Here is a 27,199-nt window from a genome sequence, read left to right as displayed (position 1 = left end):
TCTGCACACTCATCACTCAGTATTAATGGTTCAAAGAATTGAGCCACTCCATACCTCTCCTACTAGGGTGGCTATCAGTCTGTTACAGCATTATCGGAAGGTATGTATGTGCGCTTGAGGAGGATATACAAAGAAGGTGTATCATCAAAGGTCACAACTATTTAAAGCATTCCTGGCTGGGAGCCAAACAAAAGCTGTGGGTCAGACAAAAATGCAGCAGTAATCACACCATGACTATTCAGCAGAATGAAGTGGAATTGAAGCATGGCAAATCATTTCCAATGTCTACCCTCCCCACCCCCCCATTCACTGTTCTCAATTCTTGTTCATTCTCCCTTCTGCTCTGAGGTTAACCTCTCAAAGACTCTTTCCTGATACTTATCTTCCTAACAGTTATCCATTTATTCCATCAAATTTTTAAATTGTTCTTCTCTATTTATTTACCATTCCCATGCCTAATTTTATCATGTTCCTTCCTCTGTCTCATATCCAGTTTGCTCTGAATTGTCAATATTAACCAGCTAAAGAGTGTGTGGAAAGCCATAGTAAAACAAGCCAGGATATTACTTTCATGACTGGATGCATTTGTTGTTTTATCTGCCACTACAAATAAAGGTACAAATGCTAGAGCAGTCATATGTGGCTATTTGTGATCAAATGTGAGTGGTATAATGGCTCATGTGTGTGCTGTGGTGTCTTTCCAAGATCTCTCTCTTAGGACTCTGGGATAGTTAGCATCGCTTCTGCATATTTCCTTTGAATGGAATATTTAAGTAGAGTAAATATGGCCATTCTTTTCTTCCACTTAGTGCTGGCAGAACAAATAAGACCCTCCAAATTTATATGCCCAATTACTTTTAGGTTAACAAGCTCTGAAGTGCTGTGGAAATGCTCCCCTAGAGTTTCATTGTGGGTTAATGGAGAATCATCCAGACTTTCTTCTGGACTATTAGAACAATAAACACCAGGCTAGTTCCATCAATTAGACATTTCACCAGGACCATCACTCAAGTGGACAAGTAATTCAGACCATTCCCCAAGGAAATATGCCCTCAGTGATCTCTGCTCTTTGCCAAAATCCGAGTGAGAGACAGCTAAGAATTACCCTTCCACAGATACAAGGCAGAGACTGTGGGGGAGGCTCTTACACTGTTTACCTTGGGGAAGTTGTGTAAGGCCCAGAACCAGGGGCCTAATGCAATTATTAGGGATCCCTACTCTTTCTTCTCATAGACAAAGAAAGTCACATAATCAACATACAATTTTCTTCTCTGGATTAGAAGAGAATACAATAAAATCTCACTATTTTAGACTATATGTGGGTAGATGTATGTCTGTGTGAGTGTGTGCGTACAGATTCCAGTTTGAACATATAAATAAATCCCAAACAGAACAAAACCCCTGAATTTCATAATGCTTTCAAGGCACTTTTGTAGCTTTCAGTATAGACAGTGAATGGAAAACAAGAGGCAAATTGTTTTCTAAGAGGTCTTTAGACACCTTGTTTTTTCATACATGAGTAAGGATGATTTATAGTAATATGTTAGCTAATTGTTTATAAATGGTACTTCTCAAGTACTAGGATTGTGAAAACAATTGTTTCTTTTAGGTGTTTTAAATATCTTTCTAGTGTACTTATTTATACTATGAATTATTTAGAAAACCCCCTCTCTCCTGCTAGCATAAAGATAAAATTTAGTCCAATTCTAACAAAAATTATCACATATTTTTATCTGAGGCTATCTGGTATACTCTGCTACTGGATGACTCATATTCTGCAAGCTTAGTTACCATTATAAACCGCTTCCTTCACAGCAATGGATTTTTATTTCTGAAAGACAGTAAGAAATGGCAAAAACCATCCAAAGTATGATGGAGTGGTTTGACATTTCCAGTCCTAAAACTGAGATTTTTTTTTTCTAGTGGTTATTGTAAGGTCACATTTTAAATTAAAGACCAGGACTGTGTGTGTGTGTGTGTGTGTGTGTGTGTGTGTACAGGCCAACTGTTTTTTCTGGTTCCTCTCATAATTAACAAACCCATCAGCAATCATACGTTTTGTTAATGAGCTAAACTTCATAAACAAGCACAGCATTGGTCCAGCAGATACAAATTTCGAATTTTTGTTAACATTTCTATTAACCTCTCTTAATGTCTTGATTGGATATGAATATACACGTATTTTTTGCAATGTTTCATTACTGAAAGAGATCAAATTTGACAATGCATCTTCACCCTTGAGGATAGAAAATAAGATAATCTCATTTTACTGAAGGAAAAAAAAGAGATTTAGATTGGTTTTGCATTGCTGGCAAAAGCATGAACTTTTTAAGAATCTCAAAAGTAAAAGGACATTGTCCCCTAGCCCTTCTAGAGAGAAGTGAGACAATCATTTATTTCTGTACTCAACAGTTACTGCCTGCCTGTTCTTTCAGTACTGAGGATAGATCAATGAACAAAATAATGTCCTGGCCATTAGGAGGCTTGCATTCAAGTACCTGTCTATTCCTTCATCACCTTTTAACTTCCTAATTACAATTCCATATTACATAGGTCACTTTACAGTTTGCAATACATTTTCACATACTTCATTCCCTCCTGATTATCATAAGAATAGTAAGAATTAGACAATACCCTACCAACTCCAATAATAGGTAAGCAAACGGAGACTCAATGAGATGAACTGATTTGTGCAACAACATTACCCAACCAGTTAAGAGATCCAGGATTCTACTCAGGACTTCTGATCCCATGTTTGGGATCTTCCAAATACAACATAGGATTGCTATTTCTTCACAACAGTGAAGAGAAGCACACTGCGTGGTTATGTATTTTTTAATTTCACCTCAAGCCCATAGTGAATTCTGCACTTGGAAATGTCAGTTTTTGATTCTACATCTAACAATGCATCTGCCTTCCTCAAACTACCACCACTCAGTCTTCTATCCCACAATTTAAAAAGTGGAACAGTCATCCAAATCCTTTTTTGATCTAGGCCAAAATTTTCCAACGTCATTCTCTCCTTTTGGAAAGATTACTCGTCCACACAGAAATGTCTTCAGTTCCAAATTATTCAAGAGAAACCTCTTTAACACTATCATGTCAGCAGGAATCCTTCCTATGAAAACTCAAGGATGCCCATGGGTTATATTACAATTCCATGCTAAAAGGGACTTAAAATAATGTTCAAAGAGATTCTTTTAAGAAGACAAACATGGGTGCTTATATTTTCAAGCTAGCATTTCCACAGTAGCACTGACATTATGAATACAGGATGAAAGTTTCACTTTATTGCTTAAGCCTGTTATCTGAGGCTATCCCAGATTTAATATATCTAGAATCCACTTCATCTTTCTGGCTTTATTATTTCCAAACACTAAACCTTAGCATTTATTTAGGTGGCAGGTAACATTATTCTTGCTAAGAACTAGATCCCATTCTCAATGGTTGTAGCAACCAAAACGGCTTAAATATTGCATTTGGGGCTTCTGATTTTCCTGGGCTTCTGATCCATGGATGAAAAACTAGGAATCAGATAGTTACCTACACGTAAAGTCATCAGTCCAACTTTCTCAAGATGGAGACATGTTGATAAATTGAAAACTAAAAGACAATATGTTTTAAAGAAAAACATAGAGGAAACTTACCCTTGCCCCCATTTGGAGCATTTTCTGAGTATTCTTTTCTTCTCCCTTCAAAACTCAGTGGCAGGTTTCCTAGGCTCCCTGAAATGGGACCCAAGAGTGACACAGTTGAACAGTCCCCACTTGATTACAGCATGTTCTTTTTTAAGCTAAATGGCTGACAGTGCCACTAAGCATTGTGCCTTGTGTTATGAGCACAGCTGGATCTGGAGCTAAAATGCTGGGTCCCTGGGCAGCAGGGTAATTTCATCCTAAACCCAGGCAGCTAAACAATAACTAATAATGTGGCCATGGTTTGATCTGCCTTGAATAAAAGACTGGGGCTGTTTACTCTACAATGGAACACACAGCAAGACTCTAACACTCTTTTCTTAACCAAATCCTCCCTCCAGCTTTCATAACTGTGGAACAAAAATAAGGGCAAACCTTCCCCCACCCCAAGAGAGGGGTCTGAAAATAATTTTGAAATTTATTTTTAAATGTGATGCGATTAGCAAATGGAGAAACTGGATGAAGAATGACACACATTTTCTATCAGTATGTGTTTATGTATTTTATATTTTAATTTCTTGTGGCATAAGTGAATTTCTATCACCTCACGACATTTTCTCTAGGGATTATGAGGACAAGCCTACCTCGCAATAACTGTATTCCCAAAGAGCTCACACTGCAGGAGACAAAAGGTCTAAATTAGAAGGCTTGAGAGCAACTCTTCACAATAGCAAATCATTTATGCAGCTCTAAGAATCAGGTGACAAAATAGGACATTGTAGTAAATACCACTGTCACACTTACCATAGGTTGCTCTCTTCTAGTATTCAATTAGAAAGGTCCATTTTGACAATTTCTTCCCCTATTGAGGCTCAACTTTTAGCAAAGACCTAAATTGTAGGAATTTTGTTACTCTAATCATGGGCACAATTCTGAGAAAGTACATACTAATCTGAAAGTCACAGAATTCAGTAGCAGATGCAGTGATATTCACTCCATACATAAAGCAGTCACGTAGTGACTAAGGGGACGGACTAAGGCTCAGACTTTGCTCTGCCACTTACAGCTCTGTCACCCTAAGCAAGTTACATTGATCCCACCATGCTCCAGTTCCCCCATTCATAAAATGGGGATAATAAGAGTAACTAAGTTATAAGGGTGCTGTGAATATTAAATGCATTAATCTACGAAAAGAATTTACAGCATCTGGAACTTGACATCACATCACTATTTGTTCTTGTGGTACTGTCGTGGTTGTAGTTAGAATTATTATGATTATTTTATGATAATTCAGTTTTCTTGTCTAACTTCAAGTCTTGTGTTTATGTTTTAAACATCTTAATTTTGTGCCTCCCTTCTGGCAGTTTTTTCCTTGTCTCTCTCCTCTTCAATGGTTTTAAGACTTGTGAGTGGAGCAGGGAAGCGGTAAGGCTTATGAAACTACTCGAGTGACATTGCTGGGAAAGTAGTGATAACTATAATTTTAAAAAATTCTCTGCTGATAATTCCCGAGATTTCTACTTATTTTTTTTATTTTTATTTATTTATTCATGAGAGGCACAGAAAGAGAGAGGCAGAGACATAGGCAGAGGGAGTAGCAGGCTCCATGCAGGGAGCCCAATGTGGAACTCCAGGATCACGCCCTGAACTGAAGGCAAACACTTAACCACTGAGCCACCCAGGCATCCCACCAAGATTTCTACTTAGGATGAACCTTGTTTATGTGGTAGTTCATCCACTAATGGATAGGGTCCTTGAATGGCACCTGGTTAGCCCCTGATGCTGATGATCCTTTGAGATGGAGCCATGGAGACAGAATTTGCATATTCCTTAAGGAGAAATGGGCACACCACATGATTCTGGAGCATTACCTCTTATCCCCATAAAATTCTCCTTGCCTCTCTCAATCTTTCTCCCCATCTCTGACTTCTCTCTTCCCCTCCCAACAATCATCTGCTCTCCCCATTGAGTTTATAACAATTTGGAATGCTATCCTGTGACATTTGGGTGCTGCAGGTAGCTCAGAGTTGTGAGTGACCATTCTCTGCTTCTAATATCTCTCTTAGTTATATATTAGATTTCTAGAAGTTTCAGTAAGCCCCATATTTCTCTCTTCTCCTACCTCCCAACTTTGAAGGAAGGGTTCTATCACCATTCCTTCTTCATCTCCCAGCTTAGTCCTTGACAGAGAGGTTTGGGGAATATTATAATGAGGGACCTTTGGCTAAGTGTTTCAAATTTTTAAAATTTAGCTCTCTCTTTCTTGTATAGAGAGATCTCCTAGGGTCAAGTAGGTTAGTGGAAGAGATGAGGAAAGAAATTATTCACTGTATCTTTCAAATTGTCTCTTTCTTTCACATACCTTCCTCTTTAAATATTAAACTTAGAAACCTAGACTTCAGCATCTTTATTTCCAGCATTGATCTGACAACTTTTGAGTTTGACATCAAGTCATGCTGTGCAGCCAGCATATGGGTAGTTGGAGGAATAAACACACACACACACACACACACAGTTAAGAAATCAAAATTTTATTCTACCACAGAAGAATTAATACAATTAACACCATAGAGTAGGAAAGGGGACTAAGAAAATACTTTCTTAGTTGTTCCACAAACATCTCTAAAAAATATCCTAGGTCTCCAGAAATATCTCTTACACTCAAAGATCTTTATAAGTTACTCCCAACTTTAAAATCTTTGTATAGACACTCATCACACAGATAGATGTGATTTAAAAATAATAATAGGGGATCCCTGGGTGGCGCAGCGGTTTGGCACCTGCCTTTGGCCCAGGGCATGATCCTGGAGACCTGGGATCGAATCCCACATCGGGCTCCCGGTGCATGGAGCCTGCTTCTCCCTCTGCCTGTGTCTCTGCCTCTCTCTCTCTCTCTCTCTGTGACTATCATAAATAAATAAATTTAAAAAAAATAAAAAATAAAAATAATAATAGCAACAAAAATATAATGATGGCAAATACATATATATACATACATATGTACATACATAAATTTAGTTATTCATTCATTTATTCATTCATTCACTCATTTAAGTAGTTTCTACACCTAACATGGGGGTCAAACTCAAGACCCTGAGATCAAGATTTGCATGATCTTCCAACTAATCTAGGCAGTTACCCAATTGTGGCAATCTTTTGAGCATTCTGCATGCAGTCCTCTATGTGTGCCCTAATTCTATTTTAATGAAGAAGGAAGAAACTCAATGGTACTAGATAATTTGCCCAAGTTTACACAGCTAATGAGTAGAAGAGCCAGAATTTGAGCAATGGTCTATTTGATTCCAAAGCTCCTTCCAGTAACACACACTGTCTTTCTTCAGAAAAGCCTGACTCTTCAGCCTTAGTCAGCTGATGAAAGAAATTATTTACTCTGACTCTGCTCTACCTAGGTCAAAACCATTTCCTGTGGATTATTCTGCATTAGGAATAAATAATGAATTTACTTGTTTCCTTCTTTCAGAAATTCTGTTGATAAAGGGCTGTCAGACAGTACCAGTTATTGGAAAAGTAGAAATCAGGGAAGTCTCTAGGGAGTCAACAATTATTTTGACTCTCTTTCTGTAAACCTTTCTCACATTTTGAGTATCTTGAGCAGGTCGAGAGAGAAGTGAGTTTTAAATTAATTTTCTCCTGGCAGTTTGTATCTGTGATAAATTGAAGAACTCCACAAAATCATCCACATAGCTAGGTGCTTAATAGCTCACTCACTTCAATGCCCACTGGGGTCATTTTAGAATCTTTTTTCCCCTCTTTCTACCCGGAATAACATGGAGTCTTAACAAGACTTGGAAGCAATTTTTATATCAAAAACTAAGAGACAGCTTTACTTTTAATAAGCTTTAATATCAGGGTATCAGCAGCACCCTTGGTGCTATGGCCGGAAATGACAGTTTTATTATCCTTTCCTTTGAAACTGATAAATTGGTTCAGGCTAAGGGCAGCCTTTTTAGCTGCCACAAAAAAAGCAAGAAAAAAGAAACTGACTATCACTAGAGTTATTTAAAGCTCTATAGAAAATTCTAATAGACAGGAGACTTCATATGGTTGTTGTCACTGAGTGTTGAGTCCTGGATGTTTACCAAATGCAAAGGGACCTGTGTGTGTGTATTTGAGAGAGAAAGAGTGAGAAAAAGAGACAATAAGAGATAATATTTAGATTTGGGCTCACTTTCAACTTTGCCTTTGTATTCTGCAGTGTATAAATAGCATTTTAACAATGTCACACTAGTAGCAATATACACCAGAGTTTAGTATCATCATCTTCTTTAAGGTAATCAATTCATGAGTTCCAATTCACATTTGCCAAAATTGGCTACCACCTCTTAAGTGTAGGCTTCAGAAAGCTATAGCAGATGTGCTTTGATGTTGAGTGGAAATAGTGTAATTTTATAGGAGAAGCCTTAGTTGCCTGGAGTATTCAGCATGGCAGCTCTGAAGATACGGAGGATCTTGTGTGCACTGGCATTTAGCACTTCCTGATTTCAAACTTGGGGAGCTATTTGTGAAAGATCTCTGTCACTTCTCTAGACAGGAAGCCATGTAATTCTGAGGGGCTCAAATTCCTGGCACAGTCTGCTCTCAGACTGCAGACCTAACTTTCTAGATTACCGAACTGGAGGACTAGAAGACAAGTGTGCTGGTTCCCCCCCCCCCCTAAAATGGTTCACTCCATTTCAGCTCTTGTCAGTGTTACAAATTGTTTTTTTTTTCCAGGTGCCATGATTTTATTGTTTAAATGAAGACTCTGGAACTGAAAAGGCCTTAAAATTGGCTAGTTTATTCAGTTACAGAAAAAGAGCTGGGGCCTAGAAAAATGTTTAAAAGATGGGAAGAAATGGTTTTAAGACCCAGGATTATATTTTAGTTCTCTTAAACCACTTGATGATTGTCTCACTATCCCATGTATATGCCCTAGTTGGTGAGACAGTTTTAGTTTTTAGAATAGAAGAGAACAGCATATGATAGAATATCTGGTCTACTGACAAGGGATCCTATGCATTCTCCAGTACCACCAGTGTCTATGCAATTAATCAAATTCCCTACCTGTAACACTAGCATGCCTCCACCTGACAGTTCTAGTAGATACTATGAGTTGTTTGATACTCAGAGCACCAAGGGTGATGGTGTAGTCTATTTAGCCACCCGTGGAAGCCTTGCTGGGTCAGGTGAAGCACTGCCCAAATTATCAAGGCATTCTCATCACACCATGAGGCTCAGTGCTGTCAAGACTATGCACTTAATAGATCAAATGTCATAGTAATGTGACTACAACAGAGCACTCTTCTCCATCAACTTTCACAGAGTAGAGATGGGGAATTCTGTATACAAAAGTGGCAAAGAGAATAACTTGGAGTGATTTGGACACAACTTTGAATCTAATCTTTTAATGAATTTCTGAACTTGTTTCTGTATCTGTACAATGACAACAAAATACTACTGCATTATAAACTAATAACACAGGATCCCGGCACAAATATTGCAGTTTAAAATTCCATTTGATATTATCACTATATTTTAACTTCATATCATTCTTAGATCAGTCAATAAACAAGTAAGCATTAAGCACCACACATGTTGAACTGAGTTCATGATTTTAGATGGAACAAATAAACACAAATTCTTCCTCTCTGTCCGGCTTATAACAGTATTCCTTGGTGTATTGGTTAGTTTCACAAAGCTGATGAAATTGTGCTAAAAGAATAAAAGTTTTTCATCAACCATATGAAATTCCCAGTTGTCACTTTTAGATGTCTCTTATTATAGTGTCACTTATAGTTCTATTCAGGGATTTTTTTGGCATGGAAGTATGGAAAAATTATGAACTTTGAAGTCTGACACACCCAGATGGGACATTCAGTTTCATAACTCTCAGTGGTCTTGTGAAAATTAATTCACCTACTTGAATATATTCCCTCCAGTGGGGTAAGGCTGATGCCACTTCAATACAAAGTATCATTCTTCTACCCTACAAGTTCCTGAAGATTCACTACCAATGAATCAGCCATCTTTTTTCCTGTGCCTCAACCTTCATTTCCTCTTACTTTTTAGGAAGGGCCTAATTCAAAAATGAGACCCTATGTTAACAATGTGGGCACACCAGAAGCAGGGAGGAAAACAAACAACCACATGCAGTGTAAGCATGCCAGGCTGGCTGGCCACATCCTGGGGCTGCCAGCACTCTTCCCTGAAAGGATTACCTGGCCAGGCTCACTTTATCAGATGGTCCTCATCTCATTCTGACTGGTCCCATCCTGCCAATACTTCTAACAGACACACTGAGATACTACTGTCACGTTCAAGTCAAAGTGAAAATTGTTAAGCATGTGGACCTATACGATGTTCCCAAACAAAAGCTGTAAATCAGTAACATGTTTACACCAATTTTCCATTTCATATTTTCCACTCAAAGGGAGCAAAATACATTGCAGGTGAATATTTAGAGGTGGAATTGGTACAAAGAAGATATCTTCAAAAACAGAGAGCAAATATTTATCTCTTCTTAATATCCTCCTTTCCTTGAATCTCTTAATGCTGAGAGTAAATTTATCGAAAAAAGCACTTGGCAATATAAATGAGTTGGAAACTAGTATTTTTGTTTGTTTTCTTTGAAATCACAAGTGTCAGTAATGCTGATAGACTTAAGTAGTCTATGGACATAATTCTGTTTAATAAATTTGGTTTTTTGTCTGGCTAAATGTAGTATGTAAACCTCAGCATCTGCTGCAGCATCGCACAAAGGACCAAATTGCGCCAAACACTATGTGTTCCAGTCTGCAAATATTTGACACTTTGGTCATGAAGGTTGACATAGCATTGCAATCAATTAAACAAACAAGCTACAAGGGTACTATTGATTGGGAGCACAATGCTTCAGCAAATCTGGGCATTGGAGTGCACGTGGAAAAAGAAAAAATCCATCATGCTCTTTCTCGGCTATTTATATATTCAAAATAAGAGCTCAATATAGAGTTTAATACAGTACAGTGTTCCATAGACCAAATGAACTCTTCCTCTAAAGGACTTCTCCTAACTATGCATTTTAACAGACACTTAGCCCCACGTTATATATTGGTTCCTTTGCTTATCTTACTTGTCTTGTCCTTTCTTGAAGGTTGGCAAAGCTGTCTCACTTCTTTGATCACTTCGGTTGTTTTTTTCATATGTATACATTGATTTTTCCTGAGCCAGAGGCATTGAATTCAACTTTCTTTTCATTTTATTGGTCCTGACAGCTTCCTTGGACATGATTACGTCATCAGGATGTCAGCAAGGCTTGAGAATAGACTTCTTTAAATCTGAGAGAACATTTTTAATTTCTTATATCCTAATCCTTCTTCTCTAAAGAATATAATATAGGCCTCTAAAATAGCATATAGACCATGTAGATCAATTTAAAAAAAACTGTATTCAATTTCACATTTTGATCACAATCCAATGCCTGGTATCCTTCAAAATAATATTATCTGAAAACCAATTTTGGAACAGAAAGGAGTTGCTAAAGATCGTTTTCATTCAAAGTTTATCCAAAGTGTTTTTGTTCTAGAAATGTGACTGATCCTGTCTTGCTTTGACCAACAGAATGTGGCAAAAGTGTTATTACATGACTTTGGAGAAAGTAGGACAAATTATTGCTCTTGGGAAGATTCCTTAGGAATTCACCATACTGTTAGAGAACTACATGAAGACGTCATAAATAAGATTCTGGTTCACAGGACCAGCCACACCTGCAGCCAGTAGTCAGTTTTAACTTGCCATTCATGTGAGTAAGCCATCTTGGAAGTCCAGCCTAGTCAAATCTTCAACTGAATGCAGCCCCAGCTGATACTGGACTGCAAGCCATGAGGGATCTCAGCCAGAAATCACCATTGAGCCCAGCCACCAAACTTTTCCATAGGAAATAACAATAAAATTTTAAGCCAGTAAGTTATATATAAAAAGATGAACTGAAATGGGTATTTTAACTGATAGGAGTTTGATCACAGAAAAGTCTCTACTAAGGAAGTTAAATTTGATCTAAATTTTCTTAAAAATAGTAAAGGGAAACCCTATTATCATTCTCCTTCATTTTATTCACTCTACTGCAATTAGTCTTATTTGCCACTGATGCTGATCTTCTGAAAGTTATCTTTGAACGTCTCCTAATTGCCAATCACATCTTTAGAGAGAAGTCCTATGATTCTGTTCTATCCCCTATAGTGGCTTCTCTATAGGATTTGTCATGCCTCCAGTCTTAAAATTCAGTTATTCCTTGATCTCACCACATACCATTTTTTTCATAGTTCTCTTCTTCAAACCATGTGAGTGTGAGGAGTGTGAGGAATGACACTGATTCCTAAATGCAGAAATTGCTGTGTACCTGGATTACAAAAGCAGGAAGAGAAGAGAAGAGAAGAGAAGAGAAGAGAAGAGAAGAGAAGAGAAGAGAAGAGAAGAGAAGAGAAGAGAAGAAAAGCAAAGGAATCCAGAAAAAGATGAATTCTACGAAAGGCAAACTAAGGGGCAAGAAGAATATTATCCTTTTTTATTGATTTACTATACCTTTGGCCCAACTCTATACCCTTGACCAATATGCAGAGGTCAAGAGAAAGGGATTAGAGGGAAGAAAAAAAAGTCTTGGAATGCCTGGATGGCTCAGCAATTGAGTGTCTGCCTTCAGCTCAGGGCATGATCCTGGAGTCCCGGGATCAAGTCCCACATCAGGCTCCACACATGGAGCCTGCTTCTTCCTCTACCTGTATCTCTGCCTCTCTCTGTCTCTGTCTCTGTCTCTGTCTCTCTCTGTGTGTCTTTCATGAATAAATAAAATATTTTTTAAAAAAGTCTTGATATTTTTCTAGAAGTTAGAATGTGAAGTCAATATTTTTTAAAACACTACTGAAAACAAAACAAAACATCACTGAAAACATAAATAAGTAAATAAATAAATAAAACACTATTTTTTATCACAAGTATTTATTTGACCATCTCATCAATTACATTATGAGCTCCATTCATATCTGTAATAAATGTTTAAATAACAATTTTCAAAGTTTGAAAATAAATATTAAAATAAAAATATATTGCAAATATATTTAAATAAATATATTTATTTATATAAATAATAATAATAAATAAAAAATATTGCAAAACAATTCTTAGTTTTTGAATCAATGTAAGTAAAGGACACTGTCATCATCTCTGTTAGAAGAAATACTGTCTCATCACTCATCAGATGTGATGGAAAATAGGTAATGGATCAGGGGTTGAGGTTGATTTGGGGACTCTTCCTCCCCTGTGATCACATTTATTAGGATTTTTTTCCTTCTTCCTTCCTTCTTTTCCTTTCCTTCATTCTTCCCTCCTTTTCCTCTCTTCCTCTCTTCATGCTTTTTCTATCTTCTTTGTTACTTAAATATGTAAAGTAGATTTAAATAATAGGCAATTTTCTCTTGATATTGAGAACTTTTCATGGCAGAATCTACTGCAGCACAAATCTGTGGATGAATAGTGCAAAACTTGAGAAATCAATTTGTATCCATCTTTGTTATTATACTCTAGGAATTATACTCTATTATTCAACTCCAGGAAGTTGAACAATTTTTGTGTTTGAACATTTATCAGCTTCATGGCTTCTGGATCAAAGAGGCATCCTGAGGAGACATTTTTAATGCCCTAAAGCTGCTTTTTTTTAATTTTTATTTATTTATGATAGTCACACACACAGAGAGAGAGAGAGAGAGAGAGAGAGAGAGAGGCAGAGACATAGGCAGAGGGAGAAGCAGGCTCCATGCACTGGGAGCCTGACGTGGGATTCGATCCCGGGTCTCCAGGATCACGCCCTGGGCCAAAGGCAGGCGCCAAACCGCTGTGCCACCCAGGGAACCCCCCTAAAGCTGCTTTTATGTGACATCTATAGTTCCTGAACCTCCTCAACACCAGGTATCATGATGCCTACTTCAGAGAACTGGAAAGCATAGTTCTCTTCCCTGGAATCCTAAGGGCTGGAAAGAGAATTTATTCCAGAGAAGAGGAGTATGAACATTAGAACCTCAGGGTCTCAGTCCTGGTTCTGAAATCTACTAGTTGTGGGATCCTGGGAAAAGAAATTTACCTCTCTGAGTTTTGATCTTTCTGTTCATAAAATAGAAAAAATTAGCCTAAAAATGTGTTGAGTATTAAACAATACAAGGAACTCCAAGGATTTGCAATGGGAATATACTTTTTGATGAGTTTCATTATATGAAGAGTAAAAAGCTTGGTCTTCAAGTGGTGTGAAAGAACTTGACCCAATGACACTGACTTTCTGTACTGAGCTACATTTTTATGAGAAAACAAACCCTGGCACCCCCCCCCACACACACACTTAATTTATTTTTTTAAAGGATATTAGTTTTTTTAAAAAAAGATTTATTTATTTATTTTATTTATTTATTTATGAGAGAGAGAGAGAGAGAGAGAAAAGCAGAGACACAGAAGGAAGAAGAAGCAGGCTCCATGCCGGGAGCCTGATGTGGGGCTCGATCCCGGGACTCTAAGATCGCGCCCTGGACCAAAGGCAAGCACCAAACCGCTGAGCCACCCAGGGATCCCCTACACACACACTTTAATGATCTGATCTCTGTACACATAAATGTCTTCCCTTGTTCCTATTTAGCATAAAAAGGGAAACTAATGTTTTCCAAAGAACTTTTGAAGTACCAAGGGAGAATAAAAATGATGATGAAACAAAAAATATCAACATTATAAAAACATATAATATATATACATGTATATTTTTATACCTCCTTCGGTGAATGGTACCCAGGGATGGAGGGACCTACTCTTGAAGCAGATAAGAAAAGCTGGCATACAGATTCAGATACACACACAGAGACATCAAAGAATAGATATGTTATATTTTTCTTATTTCTTAGCCCCTAGGCTGTCTGCATATATGAGTAGCTATTATTGAACCCACAACACAAAAACTATTTCGTAGATATCTTGGCTCCTTTGTTCAAACACAAGAATGAGTTATTAATCTTCCCCTACCCAGGACTTGCTGTTGGGATCAGTACTACCTCTCCATACAAAAAAAAAAAAAAAAGTGTATTTTTCTATACCTATGGTCCTACTACCTGTATATGGAGAGAAGTCTTTTTCTAGTATAAGTCCAATACATAAAAAAGCAGGAAAATCCAAAGAATAAATACTTCACATTTAGTGCAATGGGCAAGCAGGTATACAAGATGGACTTCCAACAAGTGGCAACTCCCATTTCATAGTTCACAGGGTGGTTGTGAAAGTCAAATACAATAGGATCTAGGAAGATGCTTAGTAAAGTGTGAAGCAATAAAAGAAGTCAGTTTAATTATAGAGAAGATAGTTTTACTTTATGGGGAAGAAGGTTCATTTGGGAGCTGGATAATGTCTATTCATCCTTAGGCACTCTTAATATTCAAGAGTTGCCTGCTCACTTTGCTCTCTAACCAATTTCTTTTCTGTAGGACCATATTTATTCCTGGATAATATCTAACCCCAAGGGGTAATAAAGATATCTAACAATAACTTGGCAAAGGCACTGACCAGTTGGAATGAATGCTACCTGTAAAAGCTCTTGTTACTGGCACATGTGAGTTGCACACCAGGCCAGCTACATCAGAGAGTGGAGGGTGGAAGGAGGCAAATCCTCCATTTTGGATCTGATTCATTTACTATACGATTTGCTATCTACTAAAGAAATGTGTTTTTAATATCAGCTAATGTGATGTTTGGAGGAGGTTATATGCCAAGTTTTGTAGTGGGTTGAAGGAAAAGAAAATATAAGCAGTACCTGCGCGGGGAGATGGAATGCTTTAGCTCCCCTTGGCAATGTGATTGCACTCAGCAATTATTCCATGGCATTCGGTATAGTCTCATTGACTTGACTTTATGAACTATGTAACTTCATCTTATATCATATAAAAAAGGCTGTGAGGCATGTAGAGATGAAAAGTTTCCCCACATCTGTAATCCCTGATGCCAGGAATGGCTATACATGTTCCCAGTGTTGACATCTGCTCTTTTTCTCTCGATATAATAAATATGGTGAATTGGAACACAACTGTTTTCTATGCTTTCCTTAACTTTAAAAGAAAGAATGCAAAAAAAAAAAAAAAAAAAAAAAAACCTTCATTTTCCAAGTTTCCTTGAAGGTAGTTTACAAACTATGGTTTATGTTTTGGCAATTTGATTATTTTTATGAGTTCTGGAAGGTGGAGACAAAGGCTTAATTTTTGCTACTTCTGAGTTCCTGTTGGTAGGCAGTCACTGGGCCTTTAGATTTTTCTGTGTCTGGATGATCAGAGATATTGGTATCCATCTAGTCACTGGCTTCCTAGGGGTCTAGAGGGAGGGGAAGTATGTCTTTTCTGTAAGCATACTCAGAGAGTAGTATGGTTCATGAGTTTTCTGATAAGCTTTGTGGTTGTGGTTACTTCCCGGCCAGAACATTTTCTAGATATTAATAGCTACCCTTTGGGGCAATATTAATGTAAATTGGTAGTCAGGTTCTAGAGTATAAATGTCTTGATGTCAGTCCTGAAAATGCTCAATTAGAATCTGTTTCTTCAGCCCTAGAAAGAATTCTAGAAGTTATTTCCTAAAATTTAAGGAACCATGTATTGTTCAAACTTGTCATAGATTTTGTTTTCTAAAACTAAACCCTGATTGACACTATAATTGGAACCAGCAGGGGTTGTAAGTAGGAGATGAAGGGACGGGGAATTTAATTCTGTTCATCCAAACCAATTAGGTGTGAATGAAAAGACGATCCCATTAGGATAGCAATCCAAGGGACCAATGGCAGACATTACATTTGATTTTATAAAGGGTGTTTGAAGGCAAAGATTAGTGGACAAGTGGCAGTCACTGAAGATCCTTGATGCACAAATGAATACAAAAAATGCAAATGCAATGGAGAGTTTAAAGAAAGCAAATATAAATTCATAGTTTTAAATCTTCACCTGAACCATGGACAGGAGACCAGGGAAAGTCTTATGACTATCCCCAAATAACTTCTTATGTCTTCAGTGTAGAAATACATTTAAGTCAAAATCTGAGTCTGCTTCAAAGTACAAATGAATCACAAGAAAGGTGAATGCGCAGACTGGCCAGTTGTTCTGAGTGAGTCAGGGAATGTTTGGGAAAGAAGTAAACTGCAAAAATTTAAGAGCTTTCAAATAAATTTGCATGATTTAGAGTTTGCTGGCCCTGGAATCTTGCTGACTTGCCATTGCCAGCAGAAATAAACCGTTTCCCTCTGGTGAGGCCAATTCAAATTATTTAGGCTTGGATCCTAAAATGATTTCACATGAAGATATGTCTTATAGAGAGAAGCCATTTATCCTCACCTTGCTGCCACATCTCAGCATACTCCAGGAGGACAAGAATCAAATCTGATTTTCTTTTTTTAATTTATTAAAAAATATTTTCTAATTTATTAATTCAAGAGAGATAGGGGGAGGAACAGAGGGAGAGGGAGAAGCAGCTTCCATACTGAGCACAGAGCCTGCCTGACACAGGGCACTATCCCAGGACTCTGAGATCATGACCTGAGCCAAAATCAAGAGATGGACACTTAACCATCAAGTCTGACTTATAAGGGCAGTTACACACCAAAAATTGTAAGATTTCACTAAGTTACATCAACATGATATGTCTAGAAATTAAATTTTTGGCCTTACAGTAGGTAGAAGGAACAGAATTTTATATTAAGCCAAGTTTAGGAAAACTTTATCAGAGATTCTGTATTCAAAGAATTAATTTACACAGCTGTGAGTGGTTATAATAGCTGCTAAACTGGTGGACTGAAATCTAGACACAGGGGATATGTTAAATGAAGCTGAGATGCCAGAAACTTGTGGGTATAATATAAAGAAAAGAATCTAGGGCACAGCTTGGTGGCTCAGGGGTTGAGTGTCTGCCTTTGGCTCAGGTCTTGGTCCGGGGGTCCTGGGGTTGAGTCCCACATCGGGCTCCCCACAGGAAGCCTGCTTCTCCCTCCACCTGTGTCTCTGCCTTTCTTCTCTCTCTCTCTCTCTCTCTCTCACTCACTCTCACACACACACACACACAAATAAAATAAAATAAATCTAAATATTTAGGAAGAAAGCAAGGTACACTTATCATGTGTAACTCACACATTAGACTAGATACATACATCCCCTTGGAGGTCTAGAGAACATTCCTTCTCCAAGGCTTAAGAAATGCATGAATGAAAAGAGAACCAGCATTCAATTAACCAATCAACCAACCAGTCAATCAAATCTACAGTGGTGGGCAGCCAGGGTGGCTCAGCGATTTAGCGCCACCTTCAGCCCAGAGCCTGATCCTGGAGACCCAGGATAGAGTCCCACATCAGGCTCCCTGCATGGAGCCTGCTTCTCCCTCTGACTGTGTCTCTCCTGCTCTCTCTCTCTCTCTCCTCTCTCTCTCTCTCGTGGTGTGACTATCATGAATAAATAAATAAAATCTTTTTAAAAAATCTACAGTGGCTATCTTCTAGAAACCAAGGATAAAGTTAGGAAATGCTCCACTTAATGATATTCCTTAATTTTGGTGGGGGTGATCAGATCCCAGAGTGCCAGAAGCTATATGGCAGCACTTACCACCAGACTTCAGGTGAACATAGGCTTAACTTGAGTGACCCAATTCCCAGAGTTGACTTAATCTACAGACTATGATCCTTTGCATGAAAGAGATCCTGAGAAACTATCAAAAATTATTCTGCGATAGCACAGAAATTATTATTTTTTTTACTTTTTTTATTGGAGTTCAATTTGCCAACATATGGCATAACACCCAAGGTTCATCCCACCAAGTGCCCCCCTAGCACAGAAATTATGACTCCAAACCTTCCTCACAGCCATCTCAAAGGGACTTCTAAACATTTGCCGGGGAATCTGTACATAGATTGAAAGCAAATCCTCAGACTTTTGCAACTCTGAGCCAGTGCTTATCTCTGAATAAAGAACACCACTTTGGTCCACTTTTCAGAGTCAAGGTTATAAGGTTCAGGTGTCTCAAGCAAAATCAACTATACATCCAAGATTTCTACAAAACCAGGCTCTGGTTATTTCTTTGATTGCTGAATGCCTAGTTGAAATAAGCTATTGGAAAACTTCCCACACTGGCTTCTGCACCATGGTATGAGTGATAATATGATATCAAGGAACAAGTACAAGCTTCTAGAAACAACACCACTTACCAATAATAGCAAACAAAAATCAACAATATGTTTCTAGTAAAATAACAAAGATTAGGACTGTCATTCAATAATTGAAAGTTTCAGGTTAGTGATTCTTATCATGATTCCATTCATTTTTCTTTTTGGGTTATGGGTAAAATAAATAGGTAAAATAGAAAATGGTGAATTTCCCAAGTTTTATCAGGTGATGAAGAATTATAATTGCGGTTCTATATGTTCTCTCTTTATTGGAGTTAGCATATGGACAGCATACCTCTGGAATGCAGATATCAGGCTGGTTTCCCCACCCCATCCCATCTGTGCCATTATCAGAGAACAGTAGAATAAGTTTCCGATCACCAAACAAAAACACAACGCTATCACTCTCTTGTTTCAAGTCTATGCGAACTTTCTCTTTAATAATTTAATCTCCAAGAGTTTAGATTATCTCATCATACCACAGGACATTTCTCTGGTCTACTATAGCATCATGCCAATGATAAAGATCAAGCAGACACCTTTCAAAGTCTTTGGGATTCCCCTATGCCTATGGCACTCTCAGGAATGGAGGAAACCGTGGCTTATAACATTTTGGTATGTCACCACCAGAGTGAAAGCAAAACTGTTATACAATATTACACTTACCACGATGAAAGAAGGCACAATCCTCAAGGGGTTCTCTTTGGACCTTGAAGATAAATATATATCACATCGATCCATTTGCCAAGTTAATTATAAAGCACCAGTCTTAGATGGGACCCTCCAACTTCAAGTAGGGCCCTTGAATGAGCTTTAGAGCAAAGATCCCCACCACTTGGCCAATGCATCAAATGGTGCTTGAATTATCTACAGCATATCAGGTGCGGATACTTAATGAAGCCTGTGGCAAGCACTCATGGAGAATCACAGACCAAGCCACTAGGGGTTTTAAGAACAGTGTACTCTTTGACAGGTAATTCTTTACTCTTTGAGAAATAACTTCCACTTGTTACGGTGAGAATAAGGAAAAGGAGAGAAGGGGGCATCTCACGTAGGGAGGATATCTTGAACCAAGAGAAGGAAAAGTACATATAGAGTGCTCTGGAAACCATAAATCTTATAATGCTGAAGCTCAGAGTTTCTGTATGTGAGTAGATTTATTAACTGGGATGAAAAGATCTTCCTGTTATGCTGTATAAAATGCATCCAGATGAATTTGAATTAGTCTGATTTGCTCCTGGTTTTAAAATTCCATAGCTAAGAATGCCTGGTGCAAGATCTTTTTCACTTTGGTCAGGACAAAGTATTTTACTGTGAACCATACTTAGGTACTTGTGAAATCCAGTGCACAGCTTGACACAGCTGGAAATAACCTTATGCTGAAGTCAACTCTGTCCTACAGTGACTTGGGAAACAATATAGCATAGGGCATTTAAGCTCATCATAAACTCATAGTTCTAAAACAGGCCTCATCAAAGAAGGTGTCTTTGACTTTGGAATACAGATATAGAACATAGATATATGTACTTATAATGTCATTACAGATCCAGTGTGTGAAGCACTCTAAATGAAGACAAATGTCCTGGACTCTTTCAAATGTTAATGCCATGGAACCAACAAGAGGTGAATATTCTAGATTAAGGTCGGGGTGTGTGAAGGAAGACCTAACAACCTAATGTAAAATGATTGGGTCATTGTGTGAAAATTTTAAAAATCTATTTTAAAATTCCTGGGATCATCTTAAATTTGTTCAGTGAAATAATGGTGTTATGGTTACATAAGAAAATGTCTTAGGAGAAAATGATTACAGACATGATGTCTATAATCTATTTTCAAGTGGTGTAGTTATATGTATAAGCAAATGTAGTAAAATGTCAACAGTTGTAAATAGGTACAGGGCTTATTCACATGGAATTAAGTTATTAAAAATTGTAGTAGTTTGAAGGAATGAGGAAATATTTGAAAGTTTAATTCTGTGCCTATTGATTGATTGATTGATTGCCGTTCTTTCCTGATTGATTTGGTACTCAGTGTTTTTACATGCCAGACTTTAATACTACTTTGGTACAATGGAATAATCCTTTTTGTCTCCTTACTTCCTTTTGTATCTAGAAAGCATACTAATACTTATTGGGTGAAATTAGAGGGAGAAAGTGAGCACATGCAACGCATCTCATTTCTGTTCTACTCTTCATACTTGAAGTTTACAAGGGACTTGAGTTTATAGGAGGAAAAAACAAAAGACCCGAATCATGGGAGATAAGTTCATTTAAATGTTCAACCTTTGCTGCATGGACTCAGAATATTGATAAATAAGCAGGAAATGAAATTTGGAGGAGCAAAAATGTATGAAATGTTTGTGCTTCTAACATGACTGAAGAACATGAGACATTAGGAATTAAACCTATACATAGACTGTCAACTAATTTATGACAGAGGAGTCAAGAGTATATAATGGGAAAGGAAAGTCTCTTTAATAAATGGTGCTGGAAAAAAAGTAGGGAGCCACATGCAAAACAATGAAACCGAACCCTTATCTTATACTACACACAAAATTAACTCAAATTGAAATAAAGACCTAGACATTGAACTTGAAACTCTAATAGTCCTAGAAGAAAATATCGGTGGTAAGCTCCTTCACATTGGCCTTGACAAGGATTTTTTTTTTCAGTTTGACACCAAAAGCACAAACAACAAAAGAAAATAAAGTGGGACCTTTTCAAACTAAAAATTTTCCACACAGGAGAAAAAAAAAATCAACAAAATGAAAGGGCAACCTACAGAATGGGAGAAAATATTTGTAAATAATATATCTGATAAAGAGTTAATGTCCAAAATATGTAAGAAATGCTTATAACTCAATAGCAATAAAAAAGACAAAAGAAACAAATAAACAACCCAATCCAATTTTTAAAAATGGACAGAGATAATGAGTAGATATATTTCCAAAGAAGGCATATAGATAACTAACAGGTACATGAAAAAGTGCTTAACATCACTAATAATCAGAGAAAAGCAATTCAAAACCACAACAAGATATCACCTCAAACTTGTTACAGTAGTTATTATCAAAAGACAAGTGTTGATAAGGATGTGATAAAAAGAAATTTGTGCATTGGTGAGAACACAACTTGGTGCAAAACTATGGAAAATATTATGGAGGTTCCTCAAAAAGTTCAAAATAGAACTACCATTTGATTCAGGAATTCTACTTCTGGGCATATATCTGAAGCAAATAAAATCACTATCTAGAAAAGATATCTGCCCTCTCATGTTCACTGCAGCATCATTTACAATAGCCAAGACATGGAAACAACTTAAATGTCTACTAATGGATGAATGGAAAAAGAAAATGTGGTGTGTGTACATATACAATGGAATATAATTCAGCCATGAGAAATAAGGAAATCCTCTCATGTGTGACAACATGGATGAAACTTGAGGCTATTCTGCTAAGTGAAATAAGTCAGAGAGAGAAAGACAAATACTATATGATATCGCTCATATGTAGAATCTAAAAAGACTGAACTCAGATACAGAAAACAGATTGGTGGTTACCAAAGGCAGCAATTGGGGGTGGGGGAAATGGATGAATATGGTCAAGAGGTAAAAATTTCCTTATATAAGATAAATAAGACTTGCTTATAGAATGTATAGCATGGTGACCATATTTTTTATTTAAAAATTAATGTGTTTATGTCTTGTCAATCTGATATCATATCAAGTCACATATCGTCTTCTTATACTCAGACATTTGGCCTTTATTGAAACTTGGATGCATTACATTAGCTTTAGTGCTTGCCTCTGTAGGATTTTGGCCGGGGGAGGGAGGGGGCAGGGGTAGGAGGAGGTTCACAGATATTCTTCTTAATACCAGGGCTGTGACTGTTTTTATAAAGGCAACACAACTGACTCTGGACCTTAAGTTACTTGCCTAGAGACTTTTCCTTCTTTTAGCAAAAGAAAGTGCCTCAAGAGAGTTGAAATCTTTACGCTTTAGGAAAAGTGAGAACATGGAGTTTCAGAGCTGTAGGCTATGTACACACCAAAAAGGGTTTTCTTCAGTGATGGTACAGACTCTAGGGACCTTAATCAGATGCTACTATGCACATATGACTTTTCTAGTTATGGATAATGTGGAGTACAGCTGAGGTCAGCCATACTACTTTGGCAAATATAAGAGTGTCAATAAAGACATAGAAACAAATAATGGAAGTTTTGAGGTGTAAGTTGCTGGAGCTTGATTTTGAATTCAAAGGGACTGGCCTTAGCATATTAATGGGCCTTGCAAAAACTTTCATGGATGCCAGCAAACTACAGATGCACAAAAATATTACTAAGCAAAGATGACTGAAGCAAAAATTCACTATAGAATAAGATGGTCTTTCCATAATCAAGCCTTTCAAACACTGATGAGCAGAATGATATGCACTGCTCTTAAATGTTCAGTTTCTGAGATATGGAGCACAACTGAGTTTCCAGTTTTAACTTGTTGATGCTCAGCATAGTTTGCTGAAGTAGGTCAGCTATCCAAAATTTGATGCTTTGTTTAGACTCAAGAAAGGAATTATAGAGATAATACTTTTGTCTGAGAGATCATATCCATGGAATTTTTGGATTTCAGACTCTAGCAAACAAACAATAAAGATACAACATATTAAACAGAAACCAAGAAGGATAAAGATGATTAATGGATCCAATTAAGGACTAGTTAAATGATGGAACAATGAGAGGTAATCCCCCGTGTGGGAATATTCAGTTGTAGAAAGAAAAGATTTGTTTGAATGGCAAATTGTGTTTTGGTAGGCACAGAAATCATTGATTTGGAGGTATTCATACCTATTTGGGAGTCCTCTGCAGACAAAATCTCAAATCCCTACCAGTGGCACCAGGAGGATATCCTCGGATAAGTGATTGGTTCCCTCATGAAGGTAAGAGTGGGTTTGTCCTGTTGCATGGCTGATCTCTCCACAGACCTGGGTTGGCCACAGGTTTAAGCCCAATTTAAAAGAACAAAAGGGTTGGAGAAGGTAGTAGGTGGGTAGATGAGCTGAGGACACTCTTTACTACTAAGGTTGTCTTCCATGGGGAGGTAGTATCCATAATGTAATATACTTTCTTTTCTCCATTTTTCACTCTCTTCACCAGGGAGGAAAAGAAAATTAATTGTATTGATAATTTTGGAAAAATGAAATGGACATATATTGCCCACTTTTCTCTTCTTTCGTCTTGAGAGTAAGCTTTCCACAGACATGCATTTGACTCCTTTTCCCCATTATGAATTTTTGCCAGGGTCAGTCTCTTCCCCTGTGTGTGAGTTCTGCTCCAGCCCAGAATTGTTTATGATAGATGGCCACATGCCTATAAATGGGACTCAGAATTAGTCCAGGGATGCCTGGGTGGCTCAGGGGTTAAGCATCTGCCTTCAGCTCGTGGCGTAATCCCGGTCTGGGGATCGAGTCCCACATTGGGCTCCTTGCATGGAGCCTGCTTCTCCCTCTATCTATGTCTCTGCCTCCCTCTGTATCTCTTGTGAATAGATAAATAAATCTTAAAAAAAGAAATAGGATTGACCCACAAATGAAAATACAGTCTCTAATATTAGAAAAGTAGTAAAGCATAATGATGAAGAGCGAGGAGCCTGGAAGCAGACTGCCATGGTTCAGATCTGAGCTCTGCAATTTACCAGTATTGTGACCTTGGTCAAATTATTAATATCTTCCTGATTCAGTTTTGTATATATGTAAAATAGGAAAATATTACCTTTCATGGGGCTTTAATGAGGATTAAATGAGTTAAAATGTAAATCCCTTAGAACAGTACTTTGACCATGGAAATACTCAATATGTTTGAGCTGTTATAAGTTTTATCAGCTATAAATAATTTTTTGGTCTTTATAGGCTTTTTCTTTTATCTCATTTTTCTGTTAGTTCTAAAGTCAGGTGGAAAAGAAGGGTGCTATTTTGTTATGAATTTAAAACTCACATACCATATGTAAACTACAAAGTATATGCCCAGCTTTTTTCTGCTTGCTCTGCATCTATGAAGGTCCAAATCCTCTATGCCCTATAGAGCCAGTGTGACAATTTTGGGTACCATTATATCACACCTTTCAAATGTTGCTAGTGAAATGAAATTTAATGACGATCTCCTTATCTGACTCATGCAATGAACTTGACACTGGACCCAGTCAATCCTTCTCTAATTATGCTTGCAATTACAGGAGAATCTTGTCTACTTATTTTTTACCAATTAAACAAACTAACTTTAATGATATAACATTCAACTGGGTATGATTTTGCTATTTTTTGTGCCAAAAAATGATACAGACAAACAAGTAAATAGACAAAATTCTCCTTTTTTATTCAGGACACTATTTGCCTATTGATCCACAATAAGTTAGATTTGGCTTTTAGGAAATGTCACAATTTGACTTAAAACTACTTTAATGTCAATTTAAATTCAAAGTCCCATATCACCCCTCTCCTATACTTTTATAATGGGTTTGTGGGTCCCTAAAATTGGCAGGAAGAGTTAAATCTAGATAAGAAATTTAGAGGACATTTAGCACAATTTCCTTAGTATAAAACTTATAAGGTTCAAGATCAGAGGTTACATCTTGTCAAGATTTTATAAATGGCCTGATGAAGTTCAGTTTTCCTTCTCAAGTTATTTTCTGTTGGATTTTCTACTTGGTTTCTTTGAAAGATAATCATCTGGTTATTTGTGTATTGATAATCTTCCTGGATAGTTTGGCTTAACTTTTTCTTTCATGTGCTTCCTATTCCAGGGTTAACAATAGATTGAAAGCTTATTAGTGGGAATAATAGAAAATGCCTATATCTTAAAATTGTTTCTGATAAGAATCCCATAGCAGTTTAGTCCCCTAGTATTAGTGCTCCTTAATATCTTTTTAAATATTATTATTCATATTTTCTTTAGTTATAATTTAAGAGTATCTCTTTGAAAATCATTAAAGTACTGTTATCCCTCACAGATGGGTTTCAGCCCTTAACAAACAAATCCAAATTGGTTCTACAGTAAATAAAATGTTCTTGCTAGTAAACTGACCCTTCAGAAGCCATATAAGTTTTGGGATTGCCCCGTGTAGTAACGTCAGCCATCCTGCTATGCTCTTTATAGCTAATAGAGAAGAGAATATGACCAAATCTTGACAGGTGACTGTCAAGCCTACATGTTACATACAGAGGAGAACTGGAGGGAGAGAGACTAGTTGGGATTCCTTAAGGAAATTTTGTATGATGCCAAGCATATCACAGACATGAGACATCTAGTGAGTGGTCCACAGTTTTTCTAATTCTGTGGAGTAGGTGGTATCACTTTTTGATAGCGTGAATGGTTCAGCCATGGTGGTCAACCCTATTGAATACTACAATCTAATTGAACTCATAAGAACTACCTTAGGAATGAATAAAAGTTCTTCTTTCCCATCTAAAAATTTTTTTTCATCAATAAAGAAAACTAAATAAGTAAGAAAAGACAAATCTTTATGCATTTGCTAACATTTATTTACTTACCTTGACTGCTCCTAAGTCAGTGAGACAAACAAGAGGACTGCAGTATGCCATCGTTCTCACTTATGCCAGCCTGAATTCTTATAGGACACACATACACACCTCTTTCTTTCTTTCTTGGTTCCATCCACTAACTTCAGCTTGGTTTCTTATATAGTACCTCACACCTGTACTTGTGTAGCAATCTCTGGGTCATCTCACATTGCTCCCTCACTGTTATACCCAACTCAGCTATGTAAACCTACCATTTTATATTACTGCTGGATTATAACATGGGTAGTGGTCCACTGTCTCTGTATCAGAAAAGATTGTCCTTCATGATAAACCTGGTGCCAGTTGACTTTGTTCCAAGCATATATAAACCTTATAATATTCCATAATCTAAATTTTGCAAACACCAGATACCATTTAATTTTTGTTATATTTCATATACATTGCATTTTAAAATGTTCTCTCCTCTGAGAATCTGTTTTTTTTCTCATATGCTTATGGTAAATCTCATACCCTAACAATTTATTTCTAAAATTAATTAGCATATAGCTATCAATCATGCAAGTGTGGGTTCCAAAGAAGAAATTAAGTGTCTGTATGTTATTTTATTTCTTCTCTTTACCCACTTCACATTTATTTTGTTTTCTATGAGATTTTATATCAAGCCACTACTATTAAGTGATATTGCCATTTAGAATACTGTGTTCAAAATGGGCTGAGAATGTGACTGAATAGACTCCACCTTCAGATCATGTAGGGTCTATAGAAGAAACAAATCCCAATTAGTTATCGTCCCCCAAATTTGTCTTTATTTCTATTTTGCTCAGATTTAGCTCTGGAAAATCAATGCTATA

At 37.1% G+C, this 27,199-nt stretch overlaps 1 pseudogene; it reads right to left on the bottom strand.

Moving 5' to 3' along the window:
• The window catches only part of LOC129516118 (succinate dehydrogenase [ubiquinone] cytochrome b small subunit, mitochondrial-like), a 56,313-nt pseudogene extending 29,905 nt beyond the window's left edge, over window positions 1-26,408 (bottom strand).
• Window positions 26,409-27,199: the final 791 nt, after the last annotated feature.

The sequence above is a fragment of the Nyctereutes procyonoides genome, unplaced genomic scaffold (assembly GCF_905146905.1).
Source record: "Nyctereutes procyonoides isolate TBG_1078 unplaced genomic scaffold, NYPRO_anot_genome, whole genome shotgun sequence".
In the NCBI taxonomy this organism is placed as follows: Eukaryota; Metazoa; Chordata; class Mammalia; order Carnivora; family Canidae; genus Nyctereutes; species Nyctereutes procyonoides.
The sequence above is the reverse complement of the archived record's forward strand: the minus strand, read 5'-3'. Positions and strand labels throughout refer to the sequence as shown.